We start from the raw sequence: 14,474 nt of genomic DNA, 5'->3' as shown, positions 1-14,474 counted from the left end.
AAAAAAGACACATCTTACCAAAACCTCTGGGATGTCATAAAGACAGTACTACCAAGGGAATTTATATCTCTATGAACACAGAACAAGAAAATAGAAAGATCACAAGTCAACAGCCTAACAAATCACCTAAGGGAGCTGGAAAGGCAAGACCACCCAAACCCTAACTTCAACAGAAGAATCCAGATCACAAAGTAAAAGCCCAAATTTGGGACATAGAAGACAGAAATGTCATAGAAAAAAAAATCATTGAAACAAAAAACTGATTCTTTGGAAAGATAAACAATATTGATGGACCTCTAGCCAGATCAACCAAGAAAAAAAGACAAAAAACCCAAATAAACACAATCAGAAATGCAAAATATCAAGTCACAACTGACCCTGAAAAAATACAAAAGATTATCAGTGATTACTATACACATCTGTTTGGAAATAAATATGAAAGTCCTAAATGAGATGGAGGATGTTCTGACATCACACAACCTCCCAAGGTTGAAACAAGAAGGAATAGAGACTCTAAATAGACCAATAACAACCCAGGAAATTGACTCCACCATAAAAAAAAAAAACTATTTACCAAAAAAAAAAAAATTAGCCGGGCTCGGTGGCTCAGCCTGTAATCCCGCACTTTGGGAGGCTGAGATGAGTGGGTTGCCTGAGCCCGTGGGTTCGAAACCCGCCTGAGCAACTTGGCGAGATCTCATCTCTACAATAAATCAAAAAAAATAGTTGGGCATGGTGGTGTGTGCCTGTAGTTCCAGCTACTTGGAAGTCTGAGGCAGAAGGATCACCGGAGCCCAGCAGGTCGAGGATGCGGTGGCTGGGAGCAGCTACTGCACTCCAGTCTGGGTGACAGAGTGAGACCAGACAATTTTCCAGTAGAATTCTGCCAAACATAATAGGATATCAATCCTATTGATATCATTGAAAATATTCCAGGCAATCAAAGATGGAACTCTCCTCAAATCATTTTATGATGTTAACATCACACTGATACTCAAACCAGGGAAAAATCCAACAAAGAAAGAGAACTACAGGCAATATCCCTAAAGAACATAGATGCAAAAATACTCAACAGAATTCTAGCAAATCAGATCCAACAACACATCTCAAAAATCATTCACCATGACTAAGTAGGCATCATTCCTGGGATACAGACAGGGCTAGCTTAACATCTGCAAGACCAGAAAAGTAATAAAACACATCAACAGACGTAAAAACAAGAACATGATTATATCATTAGATGCAGAAAAGACTTTCAACAAAATCCAGCATTCATTCTTGACAAAAATCCTTGTACACCTAGATATAGAAGGAACATAACTCGAAATAGTAAAAGCCATCTATGATAAACCCACAGCCAACATATTACTAAGTGGACAGAAATTAAAAGCATTTTCCCTGAAAACTGGAATAAGACAATGCTGTCCACTCTTACCTCTCCTGTTCAACATGGTGTTGGAAGTCCTTACTAGAGTAATCAGATAAGAGAAGGATATCAAGGTATCCAAATAGGAAAAGAGGGAGTTACACTATTCCTTTTTGTGGGAGATATGGTCCCATACCTGGAGAACCCAAGGGAATCTATCAAAAACCTCCTTGCACTGATAAAGGACTTTGGCTAAGTCTCAGGGTATAAAATAAATGTGCAAAAGTCAGGTGCATTTTAATACACCAACAATAAATAGGTAGAGAACCAAATAAAAAGTACAATCCCATTCACAATACACACACACACACACACACACACACACACACGCACACACACACGCACACACACACACACACCCAAAACTGAAATACCTTGGCATTTTCCTAACCAGAGAAGTGAAAGACCTTTAAAACAAAAACTACAAAACACTGCCCAAAGAAATCAATGATACAAACAAATGAAAAATATTCCATGCTCATGGACTGGAAGAATCAACATTGTTAAGATGTCCATCCTACCCAAAGCAACTCACAGATTCAACACAATACCCATTAAATTACCATCATCATTCTTCTCAGACCTAGAAACAACAATACAGAAATACATAAGGAAACAAAAATGACCACAAATAGCCAAAACAATCCCCAGCAAAAGAAACAAAACAGGAGGTATCACATTCCCAGACTTTAAACTTCATTATAAGTCTCCACCAATCAAAAGTATTGGTACAAGAACAGACCTGGCATTGGTACAAGAACAGGCTTATAAACCAATGGAACAGAATAGGGATTCCAGAAGCAAAACCTCAATTTCTCAACCAATTTATCTTTGACAAAGCCTCCACCAACAACCACTGGGGAGAGGAGATCCTATTCAGTAAATGATGCTGGGAAAACTGACTGACCACATGCAGAAGAATGAAACAGGACCCCTACTTACCACCATACACAAAAATCAACTCCAAATGGATCAAAGACCTAAACGTAAAACTGCAAACTATAAGAATCTTAAGCCGGGCTCGGTGGCTCAGCCTGCAATCCCGTGCTTGGGAGGCTGAGGTGAGTGGATTGCCTGAGCCCACAGGTTTGAGACCCGCCTGGGCAAATTGGTGAGACCTCACCTCTACAATAAATAAAAAAAATTAGCCAGGCGTGGTAGCATGCTCCTGTAGTTCCAGCTACTTGGAAGGCAGAGTGGGAAGGATCGCCGGAGCCCAGCAGGTCGAGGCTGCAGTGGCTGGGAGTGGCCACCGCACTCCAGTCCAGGCAACAGAATGAGACTCCAACTCAAAACAAACAAACAAAAAAGAATATTAGAAAATGCAGGAGACACCCTTATGGAAATTGAAATAGGCAACCAATTCCTATTCAGAACCCTAAAAGTCCTTGAAATGAGAGATAATATAGACAGGTGGGATCTCATCAAACTGAAAAGCTGCAAAGCAAAAGAAACCATCAAGAGAGTGGGGAGACAGCCCACAGAATGGGAAAAAGTATTTGCTAACTATATATCTAACAAAGGCCTAGCATCCAGGATCTACAAGGAATTCAAACATGCCAAAAAGAAAAAAAAAAAGCCCCATTAAAAATGGGCAAAATACATGAATAGACACTTCTCAAAAAAAGATATACAAGCAGCCAACAGACACATGAAAAATGCATATCATCAGAGAAATTCAAATCAAAGTGCTAAACCTCACTAATCATCAGAGAAATGCAAGTCAAAACCATGTTGAGATACCACCTTACCCCAGTAAAAATGACTATCATTAATAAAACAATAGATGCTGGCAAAGATGCAGAGAAAAGGGAATATTTCCACACTCTTGGTGGGAGTGCAAACTTATCCCACCTCTATGGAAAACAGTGTGGCGACTTCTAAAGGAACTAGAATTGAAGCATATGACCCAGCGACCTCCCTTCTGGGAATATACCCAGAGGAATTCAGATCATTCTACAGAAAAGATACCTGTGTGCATGTTTATTGCAGCACTATTCACAACAGTAAAAACACATAACCAACCATGTTGCCCATTGAAACTGGACAGGATAAAAAAAAATGTGGTACATATACATGATGAAATATTATGCAGCTGTAAAGAAGGACAAAATTATGGACTTCTCAGTAACTTGGGTGGATTTGGAGTCTACCATACTCAGTTATCTATTATAGAAAGAAAGAACTGAGTACTACATGTTCTCACTCATAAGTGGACCCTGAACATCTATCATCATACTACAAAACAGGGATTGTCAGTAGCGGGACGCTGCCAGGGGAGGTGGGTACACATAATATCCATAAGGGTGCCTGATCCTAATCCAGGTAAAGCGAGGTCCAATAGAAGGCTCAAAACTTCACCTGTACCTACACCAATTATGTATGGAATACTGACTTGTACACAACTTTAACATAAAATAATAACAAATAAATTTATAAAAGAAGATATTCCAGAAGAAAAATGAGGTGTTTCAATCTTCCAGTTTTTAAGAAGTAATCATCCTCTTTAGCTATTATTGATTATTTTAACCTACTGGATGAGTCTAAACTCTAAAAGAAAAAATCTGCATGAACCTATGAGGGTAGATTTCTCCAAGTCCTCTTCTAAAGACACTCATTTTTAGACCTGATAGATTTATTTGGGTGCTTATAATGTGTGTAGTATTTCCAGAGCTTTTAAATAAGGACAACTATTTTTTCCTCAAGTACCACTGAAGCTTTGAAACGTCAGCCCTTTACTAACTGCTCTTTAGTCTTTACTCTTTGGTTCTTCTCTTTAAATCGTGTCCTAACAATTCTTTGTTTTGGTCAAGAATACTTTGCTTCTTTCACTCAATTCAGATTTGAAAGTATGCAAGCATCATGACGTGTTATTATTGTATCTTTCAAAAAATCTTTTTCAAAATAAAATTATCTCTTTTGAATGTTGGTGTGCGTGACTCAATCTATTTTGTGAGAAAAGTAAGGCCAGGGTGTGTGGGCAAGGGAGTGAGGGTGAGATCTGTGTGTGGTCTAAATAGCTTGGACCCTAGAGTCAACCGCCTGGGTTAAAATTCCAACTCCATAGGTCATCTATCCTAACCTCTATATCCATTATCTCATTGTGCTATCAAACCTTAGCAACATCTATCAATTAGAATCAGTCATCAGATAAATTTTTTCACAGAAGGGTCAATAGGACAAGGTGAAATTGAAAGAGAGGCTTGAGGGCAGAGGAAAAAAAAAACTATATCCAGACTATGCTATATGAATTTGCCAGGTTACTGAACCTACTGAAACAAGTAGTCTTACAGATTTATCAAGCAAGTTGAGTAACCCTTAAAAGCAGGTTGTATTTTGCTATAAAAACTACAAATTTTCTACTTCCTTCTCTTCCTTTCTCCATCTCTAACTTTTTTCTTCTTTCTTTATGTCAGAATTTTTAAAAATTGAAAGAGAAAAAAAGCAACCCATAAATGTTTACTTTTTCAGCATTGGCAACCTGGATCAGTCCACTAGAAACTGAAATTATCGCAAGAAAGCATGTTCTGTCACGAGTCCATTTTCCAAACAAAATAAGTCATGGGATGAGTGGTGAGTGAAATAAAAATATCTCAGATTCTTTGAAACATTTCAAAATTATTATTTTTTTAAATTGGATTTTGGAAATAACTTCTACATGCCTTTTTCCAAGTATTTATCCCTTGAGAACCATGGACACAAGAAGGAAAATTTGATTTTGTTTCAGTCTCAATTGCCTAATCAAAGTCATATGAGAGGTATTTTTGAGGACTTACACTTTTAAAAGTCTTTCATTTTCATTCAGTTTAGACAAATAAAAATAAATAAAACACTACAAAAATATACATGGTCATAAAGTACCTGAAAAAGTGCTCAAAACCTTTCCTGCAAGATAAAAGCATGTTAAGACTGTAATGAGATACAAATACATCACAATAGCTAAAATGGACAATTATGACAACAAAAAATGCTGGTTACAATGTGAAGCAACCAGAACTCTTATACATTGCTTGTGGGAATGTAGATGGAAAAATTAGGCAAAAAATAGTTATATATATATATAATTATATATATGTATATATATATACATGTGTATATATATGTATATATATACATATATACATGTATGTATATATGTATATATATATATACATCTTCCTGTAACCCAGCAATTCCACTTCCACTTCTAGACATTCCTCTAAGAGAAACCAAAATATACATACACAAAAAATTCAGGGTCTTTTGGCAGGAGACTGAAAAAAACTTCAAAATATACGTATTATGAAATAATACTCAGGAATAAAAAAGAAGTGAACTGTTGATACTTGAAATGTCATGAATGAATCTCAAAAATGAAAGAAGACAGATGAAAAGCAAGACCCACACTATATGATTCCATTTATATAGAATTTTAGAGCAGGCAAAACTAATCATCTGTGGTGGTAGAAATCAAACCAGTGGTTGCTTCTGGAGAAAGGTACTTTCTGGAGTGATAAAAATCTTCTAGTTTTGAAGGGTATAGGATACATAGTTATATGCATTTGTCATAAAACTCAAACTGTACACTAAACTATGTGCATTTTACTGTGCTTAAATTATACCTCAATAGAATTTTTTAACTAAAAGGGGATAAGAATTTCTAAAATTTAAAACAATCACTTTGAATATATTTAAAATAGAAAACTTTAAAAATAAAATGGCTTGGCTGAAATTTGAAAATTTAGAATGCTTGTCTAAGATGCAAATTTCTGAGTTTTGAAGCAAATATAATAAATATTTATGATAAGTAAATATTATTTTATAACCAACTTTGAATAATGGCTCAGCATTTAGCACAGTGCCTACCATACAGCACCAAATATATGCATTGGTTGGATGGATGGATAGATGGATGAATGGCAGGAATTTTTAAATGTACTTAGATTTTCTTTTTTTTTTTTGAGTTGGAGTCTCACTTGGTCACCCAGACTGGAGTGCAGTGGCCACTCCTGGCCACCGCAGCCTCGCTTGCTGGGCTCCGGCGATCCTTCCACCTCAGCCTTCTGAGTAGCCGGAATTATAGGCATGTGCTACCACGCCCAGCTTATTTTTTGATTTATTGTAGAGATGAGGTCTACGTTGCCCAGGCAGGTCTCAAACCCGCGGGCTCAGGCAATCCACTCACTTCAGCCTCCCAAAGACGCGGGATTACAGGCTGAGCCACCAAGCCCGACTTAAATGTACTTAGATTTTCTTATTTGTTCTTCCAGAGAAGATGGCAGCTTCATCCCCAACCCTGTGCTTTTCCCTGGCCTACACTCCTCCCTGTATCTTTTTAAGCCAGTGTGATCCTCAAACTTCTTTGGGCATCAGAATCCTCTGGAAGGCTTGTTAAAACACCGATTGCTAGGCTGCTCCCTCAGAGTTGCTGATTTGGTAAGTCTGAAGAAGGGCCTGAGAACTTGCATTTTTGACAAGTTCTCAGGTGATGGTTCTGCTGCTTGATTTGAGGACCATACTTTGGAACTACTGCTTCAACTACCTCTTCAATTGTCAGATCAAAGATCTATCTTTTTCTAATTGACTTTCCAATTTTCAACAGTCTTTTCTTACTTCCCTCAGCCCCCTTTTCTGAGCTTTTATTACATTTCTCAGTGATACTACCCATTTTCCATCTGGCTCCTTCTCCCTGTAGCTTATGGTTTAAGACGATAAGTGTTTTCTAGTCAGGCAGATGACAACTTTCTCAAGGGTAGGGCCTCTGACTTATCTTTGTTTTCCTCACACCAAGAGCAGGCTGCCCAACTTATAGATGCTAAGTCAGTGCTGCTAATAGTCTTGATATTTATACATTCTTCTAAAACATGTACAGATACTATTAAAAGCAAGTGCTAATTTTCAGAGGAAAAAGACAATGTTCCATTACAGTGAATTACCTGTCATTGGGACAGTGACTTGGCAATGTCCAGTCATGGTGTGGGTTGATGAGGAAACCCCAAGACAGGAAGACTGAGCTCGGTGTCAGAGTGCCAACCACCAGCTGCAGAGGTTTGCGAGGACGAGTTTTACCTATGGAGGAAGCATACAGGTTAATTCTGGAAATATTTGGTGCATTGCCACGATTTGTATAAAATGCATGAAGATAACTTGGCAAGGTGATGAAAAGTGTGAAAATATCAAATTTCTTTTCTTTTCACATAGTCCATAATACTTTTGCCCATGAATTTAAATGTGAATTAAATAAAATGCTTTTAAGATGTATGGATGTATACAGTTGTGTGATATATGTATATATGCATACATGTGTACTATATGTATATGCATATAAACAACATTCAACCATATCTAGTTTTTATTTTCTTGTGGATCAGGGATGAATATGGAGATCTTGGTTATTATCAGTGAAATAAATAAACACATATATATGTATTCAAATATGTATACATACACACACCTCACTTTGTTTTTTTTTACAGATTAAGTAAAAGCATACGTATTTTTTTTTCTTGGGTCTATGAATTCACGTGAAATCACATTTAAGACAAGAAAAGCAATCTTATCTAGATTGTAGGCTATATATTTTTTTAAACACTCATAATGCTATTGTAGTAAGCATATATTTTATAGTGAGTACTTAAATAGGAAAGGCATACATGTTTTTTAACAATGCTAGAAGAGCAAGAGTAATGCAGAAAGCTCAGTTGTTCTGATGTGACCACTGAATTTGGTCAATGTCAAGAATTATGTTCATGAACCACTGCAGGTCCTTTTCAAGTATATAGGGACAGGTATTTGTATTTTCAAAATTATTTGAAGCTGCAGAAATGAGAGGACAGTGAGAAACAGGAAGGAAGAAACTCAGCCATGGAAACCAATTCCAGCTCATAGAAAAAACCAGAGTAAATAAAACAAAAATGCTAAATAAAGCCTAATAAAACTACATAGAACATAAAACATACGTGCTTTGTCTTTCTATTGAATTTCTTCTTTTCATGAGACTATGTATGTTGTGTTTGCTACTGGAAAAACCTACACCATCTTAATCTAATGGTGTAGAAGCCAAACAGTAAAACAACCTGTGACTTTTATTAAGGTAGGTAGGAGAGTACCTGTTATCTGTTGTGGTTATCTGACTCAAATCCTCATGAAAGTTATGCCATGCTTGTTGTTTCTGTTAGATTTCAATTCTGTAAATTGCTATTCTAGCAAGAAACCTTCTGAGCACAGAATATACCTAACCTAGTGGGGTCAAATTGCTGCACTGTAGAATAGTTGACTTTTTAAAGATGTTTGCGATTATTAACAAGGATAGTTATTGTTTACTTGGTTGTAGACATGTGCTTATCTTTCATTGTAAGTTTTTCCAGACCCACCAGTAATAGTGCCCTGTATGATGGTGATTTGAATTGTCTGTGGAAACGTCAAAGAGGGAAGATTAGAATCTGGAATAAGGGTCAGGGGCATATATAGTTTGAACAAGTTCTGAGGTGGTTCTGACATTCCTTTTTCCATCCTTGAGTTGATTTTCGCTAATATTATGCAACAATCTCATTCATTTTACAGATAAAAATAAACCCTAGAGAAGTTTCAAGCACGTCCAAAGTTATACTAAGGGCAAAGTAAATACTCAAATCTAGGTCTCCTCAGTCATAATGTAGTTTTATTTTTACTACATCACTGGCTTAGCCACAATGTTTGATGATAATGACATTTAGAAATGAAAGATGCATTTTTTCTTTTCCCAAGGGAACCAAAGGCTTGTATGACCAACAGATAATTATTTTACTAAATTTGAATCTTAATACAAAAACGATTAAATAATTAAAATTTAGGTGTCAGATGCAAATATAAAATAAGTGGAAGTTAATTCATTAGTCATTACATTATACAAAAACAAACATTATGTCTGTTGCCTGAAAGGAAAGGTGGGGTATTATATCCTGAGTAAGATGAAACAATTTCCTGAGCCGCTCCTAACAAAGGGAAAAATAATTTCTAAAGCCAATGTCATAGAATCCTCAAAATGAAATGAAGTTATAAAGTGGTACTAAGGTATAATCACTCTCTTGATTTTCCTTGTATATTTTTGTATATTTGTATTATGCTCATATGTGTACCAAGAAACAGTGCAGTGAATATTCTTATGAAAACACAGTCCATGTGACCGTATTCATGATTCTTGACTGTATTGTTCAACAGAAATACAGTCTTAAAGTATTGAGAGTACGTTTATTTTAAAATATGTAAAAACTATCTGGACAACTCTCACTAACAGGTTGTAAGGAAGGATTAAAATTTCCCTTTTGTTTTGGGATAAGAGGCCACAAAAAAGGAATTTGTATTTTTCAAAAATGTTTGACCATCCAATTCTGCTCTTCAAAGAAGTGGAAATCAACAGAAGGAGGGGAGGGGATTGTAGTAACTGATTTCTGGCCACCAGGCTTAAGCTGATACATCTAGGAGACTGAATACAGAGTAGCAAAGGGCCCCTCTTTGAGTGTAACAGAAACCCAATGCTCTCCTTCCCATTTTATCCCTGTAGAAAAATACAGAAAAGAAACAAAAAAGATTCTTTTCATGTGTGTGGTATCCAGTATACCATAAATGATCAATATGATTAAGAAATAATTATTTAGATATCGGTTCTATTAGAAAAAGAAAAAAAAAACTTTGTGATAACTCTATCTACAGAGTTAGGAAGATGGAACATTCGATGGAAAAACACATTCACAGTTTCTGTGGGATCTTATGCAAGGGTCAGTTCATTTGACCTGAGAATGTTAGTAGTGAAATTTGACATGTAGGGTTTTAATCATCCTTTAATCATGTGGAAGTTTGTTTCTATTTATTCATATGTTATCTACTTTCCTGCTTCAAGTCTTCCTAGATCTGGTAAGATGAGCATTTCTCTTGTTATTTTTATTTTACAAAAGGGGTCCTTCCTCTATGTTTGTATAGTCATATACAGAAGATGTTTAGAAGGGAGAGATAAAGAGTAAATAAAGCCTAAGTTCCCTGATCCATTTAACACACATACATGAATTATCCTTTTAAAAATGTAAAGCATCTCCATAAGCAAAGATTAGACAAAAAATTTTGCCCTTGAAATCTGAAAGGCACAATAGTGAGCATGAGTCCACATTCTGCAAAATAGAAACAGGCTAACGGGAGCTAAACCCAGTGAGTGCTGACTACAGGCAGGCGCTGTCATTAACTCATTTAATCCTCACAACAACACTCTTACGCAGCAGAATCCAGATGTAGAGAGGTTCGATAACTTGTGCAAATCCCTGTAGCTTGTGAGTGGTGGCACCTGGGGCAGATCCCAAAGCAGTATCCACCACCAGGCCCTGTGACTTCTCCAGCGGGGTCAATTGCTGACCAAGCGCCTGCATCATCTACCCCACATTCCTAGGCATTTTCCAAGGTATTTGCTCTCCATGAGTAGAAGAGAGATGAAATGTCACGATTTAAAGTTAGTAAAAGAAAAAACAATCAGTGAAAGGAACCATACCTGAGCACGACTTCTTGTGACTTGGAGGGGGAGCAGGTCTCACAACTATGAGATATTTTGGCTCTGCATCTGGAAACAATGACAACATTATTTATCAGAAAAATCCTTTAAGAACCAGTCCGGGAGGCAGCACACCCATGTCTTGACTCAGCATTCTCTGGAGTTAGTCATTCTCTGTAACGGCAGGACTACTGAGCCACAGGACCCAGTGAAAAGTTAATACTTCCTGGGAAGTCCATCAAGCCTTTAAAATGGAAATTAAATCCAGATTTTCAAAACTGAATGAGCAGGGGTGAAGGAGAAGTCTTAAGAGAGTCTTGCCATTTGATACTCTATTTTCAGCAATCCTTTTCACTGCAAGGAGATTTTTTTAAAAATTAGATTATGTCCATTTTTTTTTTTTTTTTTTGAGTTGGAGTCTCACTCTGTCACCCAGACTGGAGTGCAGTGGCCGCTCCCGGCCACCGCAGACTCGACCTCCTGGGCTCCGGTGATCCTTCCGCCTCAGCCCTCCGAGTAGCCGGAATTACCGGCACGCGCTACCACTCCCGGCTGATTTTTTGATTTATTGTAGAGATGAGGTCTCGCTGCCCAGGTGGGTCTCGAACCCGCGGGCTCAGGCAATCCACTCACCTCAGCCACCCAAAGGCATGGGATTACAGGCTGAGCCACTGAGCCCAGCTAGGTTATGTCCATTCTGTCCACCTGCTCCTCACAGTATGTCAAGTCCAATACTCCAAAACCAGAGAAGGAAAATCATACTTGCTCAAGACACATGGGTCTCACCTGTCACATGATCTGGAGTCTCTCACTTTTATGGGAACACAAATATTTATAATGTCTTTCCTAATTTTTATCTTGTTTGTATAATTTCTCAGCCTGCTTTTAAATCCAGTCATCTTAATGATCAATTTTTAAATTAAGTTACAATTTAAAAGTTGGTATAGTTTTAATTTAAATGTAAATAAGTAGAGAATCTCTTTTAAAATATTTAAGTTTTAAATAAAATTATGTTAAAGCAATCAGTACATGCTAACTCAAGGGACTAATCATTTATCAGTTGATCTTTTTTTTTTTTTAAAGTTGTTTTCAAGATGGTTAGTTAATCATATATAAATAAATCAAGTATGTATTGGGCATACAAAATAGCATTTTATAAGCAGCTGTATTAGATGGATGAGTATTGGTAGATAAGTATTCTTTTCACTATTTTTTTTCAAGAGCACTGGACCCTGAAACTCTTTCTCTATGAAATTTCATTTGGATGCTGTAGTCAACCAGAGTTCACCCCTGCTTGCTCAGGCAGACCTCACATCTTTGTTTTGTTTTCATTCTGGGTTCAAATCTCTCCCCTCTGAGTTTGGAACAGAGAGGCCTTCTCTGCCTGAGGCTTTACAGAGCTGACTTCATTTTCGGATGGAGACAACCTGGCAACTCAACTACTTTTAATGACTTGTGCCTTTGTCTTTTTCTGGACACTCTGCACAGCACTATTTGCTATAACCTGCCACAGTAATTACCACTGAATAAAGTAACCCAGGCAGCCTGTTGAACTCACCTCAGAGCTTTGCCTGATTATCGTACAGTTGCGTCATGCCCACCACACAGATAAAGAAGCATTCATTCTGTTCCAGGGCCCCACGTGTTTGAAAGCACATCCAGTTTAGTGGGACTCTTAAGAAACACTTGACCCAAATCAAATAAACAAGCTCCCCAGTAGAAATACAATGACCATTTCCTGACTTTATTTGAGATAAAGAGCAATAAACTACCGTGTACTAAGTGTTTTCTATGTATAGGATGCTGTGTTAAGAACTTTATGCTCATAACCTAACTACTCCTTACGGCAATCCTTCCTGGCACATACTATGGTGACCCCAATTTGTAGATGAGATCGTTGGGGCATGATCAGCTTCACAGACCTGTGACATGTAAGTCACACAGGGCCCCAGGTCAGGAGGGCTCATGCTTGGTTGAATGCCCTGTTGTCCCCATCTTGAGATTCGTAATACTTTTATCTTTGGACTTGTGTTTTGCAAGGGAAGTCTAATGGGACAATAGGGTGTGCCTGGAACAATGCGCACATCTGCAGTGCCTTGTCTCCTCACTTCTTTGTGGCATTCAGGGATTCCATTAGCATAGCATTCCAAAGGAACCACAGTGTGCAGAAGTTCAGCAACATTTGAAGATAGAACAAGGTACGTAAAAGGAAGGAAGACACTGGGAGCTCCGAGAGGCCACCTGTTCTATTTGATTCGGAACTTGCTTCAGATGCACAAAGAAGACGATGGCATTTATGTATGTATGTATGTATGTATTCATTCATTCGAGTTGGGGGTCTCACTCTGTCACCCAGGAGTACAGTGAAACAATCACGGCTCACTGCAACCTCAACCTCCTGGGCTCAGATGATCCTTCCACCTCAGTCTCCCAAATAGCTGGGAGTACAGGCATATGCCACCACACCCAGCTAATTTTTGATTTTTTGTAGAGATGAGGTCACACTATGTTACCCAGGTTGGTCTTGAACTCCTAGGCATAAATGATCCTCCTGCCTCAGCCTCCCAAAGTGCTAGTATTACAGGCGTGAGTCACTGTACTTGGCCAGAAGGCAATGGCATTGAAGAGATAAAAATGACCGAAGAATCTCTTCATATCCTTTCTTACTCATGCACTAGCCTGCAAAAATGATGGCACAACGGAAGGAGAAAGACAGGGCAACCCATCGTTCCCTTTCTTTTCTGTTCTTCCTCATTCATTAGGAAGTGAACAAAAGAGTGTTGATAGTCTGTGAACATATCAAAAAGTAATATACAAAGTTGAATGAGGTTTGTGTAGCTTTTTTACTATTCTAGCAAGAACAAAAAACATACACACATATAGACTACCAAATGCAAATTGTATAATTTCAGAAATTCTACTTAGGTGTTAATGACTTTCACATAATGCATCTAAAACTGGCATTGCACAATATAAAGACATAAGGTAAACTTCATGCTAATAATTTAAAATTTTAACTTTACTCAGAATTACATTAAATAGGAAATAAAATAGCGTCATGAAAAGTTAAAAGGAGAGACCCCAAAAGAAAAAAGCTTTATATTTTAGTATCTTTCATGAAAATTTATTTCCTGTTTTTTAAATGAAAGACTCTGCCTTTTTATTTTGTGCTTGACCCTGCAAATTATGTCACTATCTTAGGTCCACAAAATGCTCTTTTAATAAATCTCAGGAATTCACTTCTAGAAAACAAAGGCAAATTCTTAGTCTTCCTAAATTGTTTTGTTGTAACAGAGTCTCTTAGAGCTAACTTTTCAGTTCCTTCCTTGATATGAATTAATTCAATTATGCCTAGTGGTTAAAAAAAGAGAGAAACTTGAAATACTAGAAAAATAACATATACAGAAGCCAAAGACAGTGCCATGATCCAAGACATATGGTTACATGAGCAATTAAAAAATATCTTTTGTTATGATTACAGTCATTTAGCATAAAGCATAGGCTGTTACAGTCAATTACAAATTGGAACAGATGTCGAGACCTGGGTGCATGTGT

The 14,474-nt window shown here is 37.3% G+C and overlaps 1 protein-coding gene across 1 annotated transcript in view; it reads right to left on the bottom strand.

The window, feature by feature from the left end:
* Positions 1-14,474, bottom strand: part of ABI3BP (ABI family member 3 binding protein) — a 192,664-nt gene that overhangs the window by 161,919 nt on the left and 16,271 nt on the right. The window contains exons 2-3 of the mRNA XM_021718108.1: positions 10,920-10,988; positions 7,342-7,474 (exon numbers count right to left, since the gene is read on the bottom strand). The gene's annotated coding sequence lies outside the window, so the exon portion shown is untranslated. The remainder of the gene's footprint in view (positions 1-7,341; positions 7,475-10,919; positions 10,989-14,474) is intronic.

The sequence above is a fragment of the Carlito syrichta genome, unplaced genomic scaffold, assembly GCF_000164805.1.
Source record: "Carlito syrichta isolate Samal-C Ts95f unplaced genomic scaffold, Tarsius_syrichta-2.0.1 Scaffold311833, whole genome shotgun sequence".
In the NCBI taxonomy this organism is placed as follows: domain Eukaryota; kingdom Metazoa; phylum Chordata; class Mammalia; order Primates; family Tarsiidae; genus Carlito; species Carlito syrichta.
Note: the sequence above shows the minus strand (reverse complement) of the source record. Positions and strands in the feature narration are given on the sequence as shown.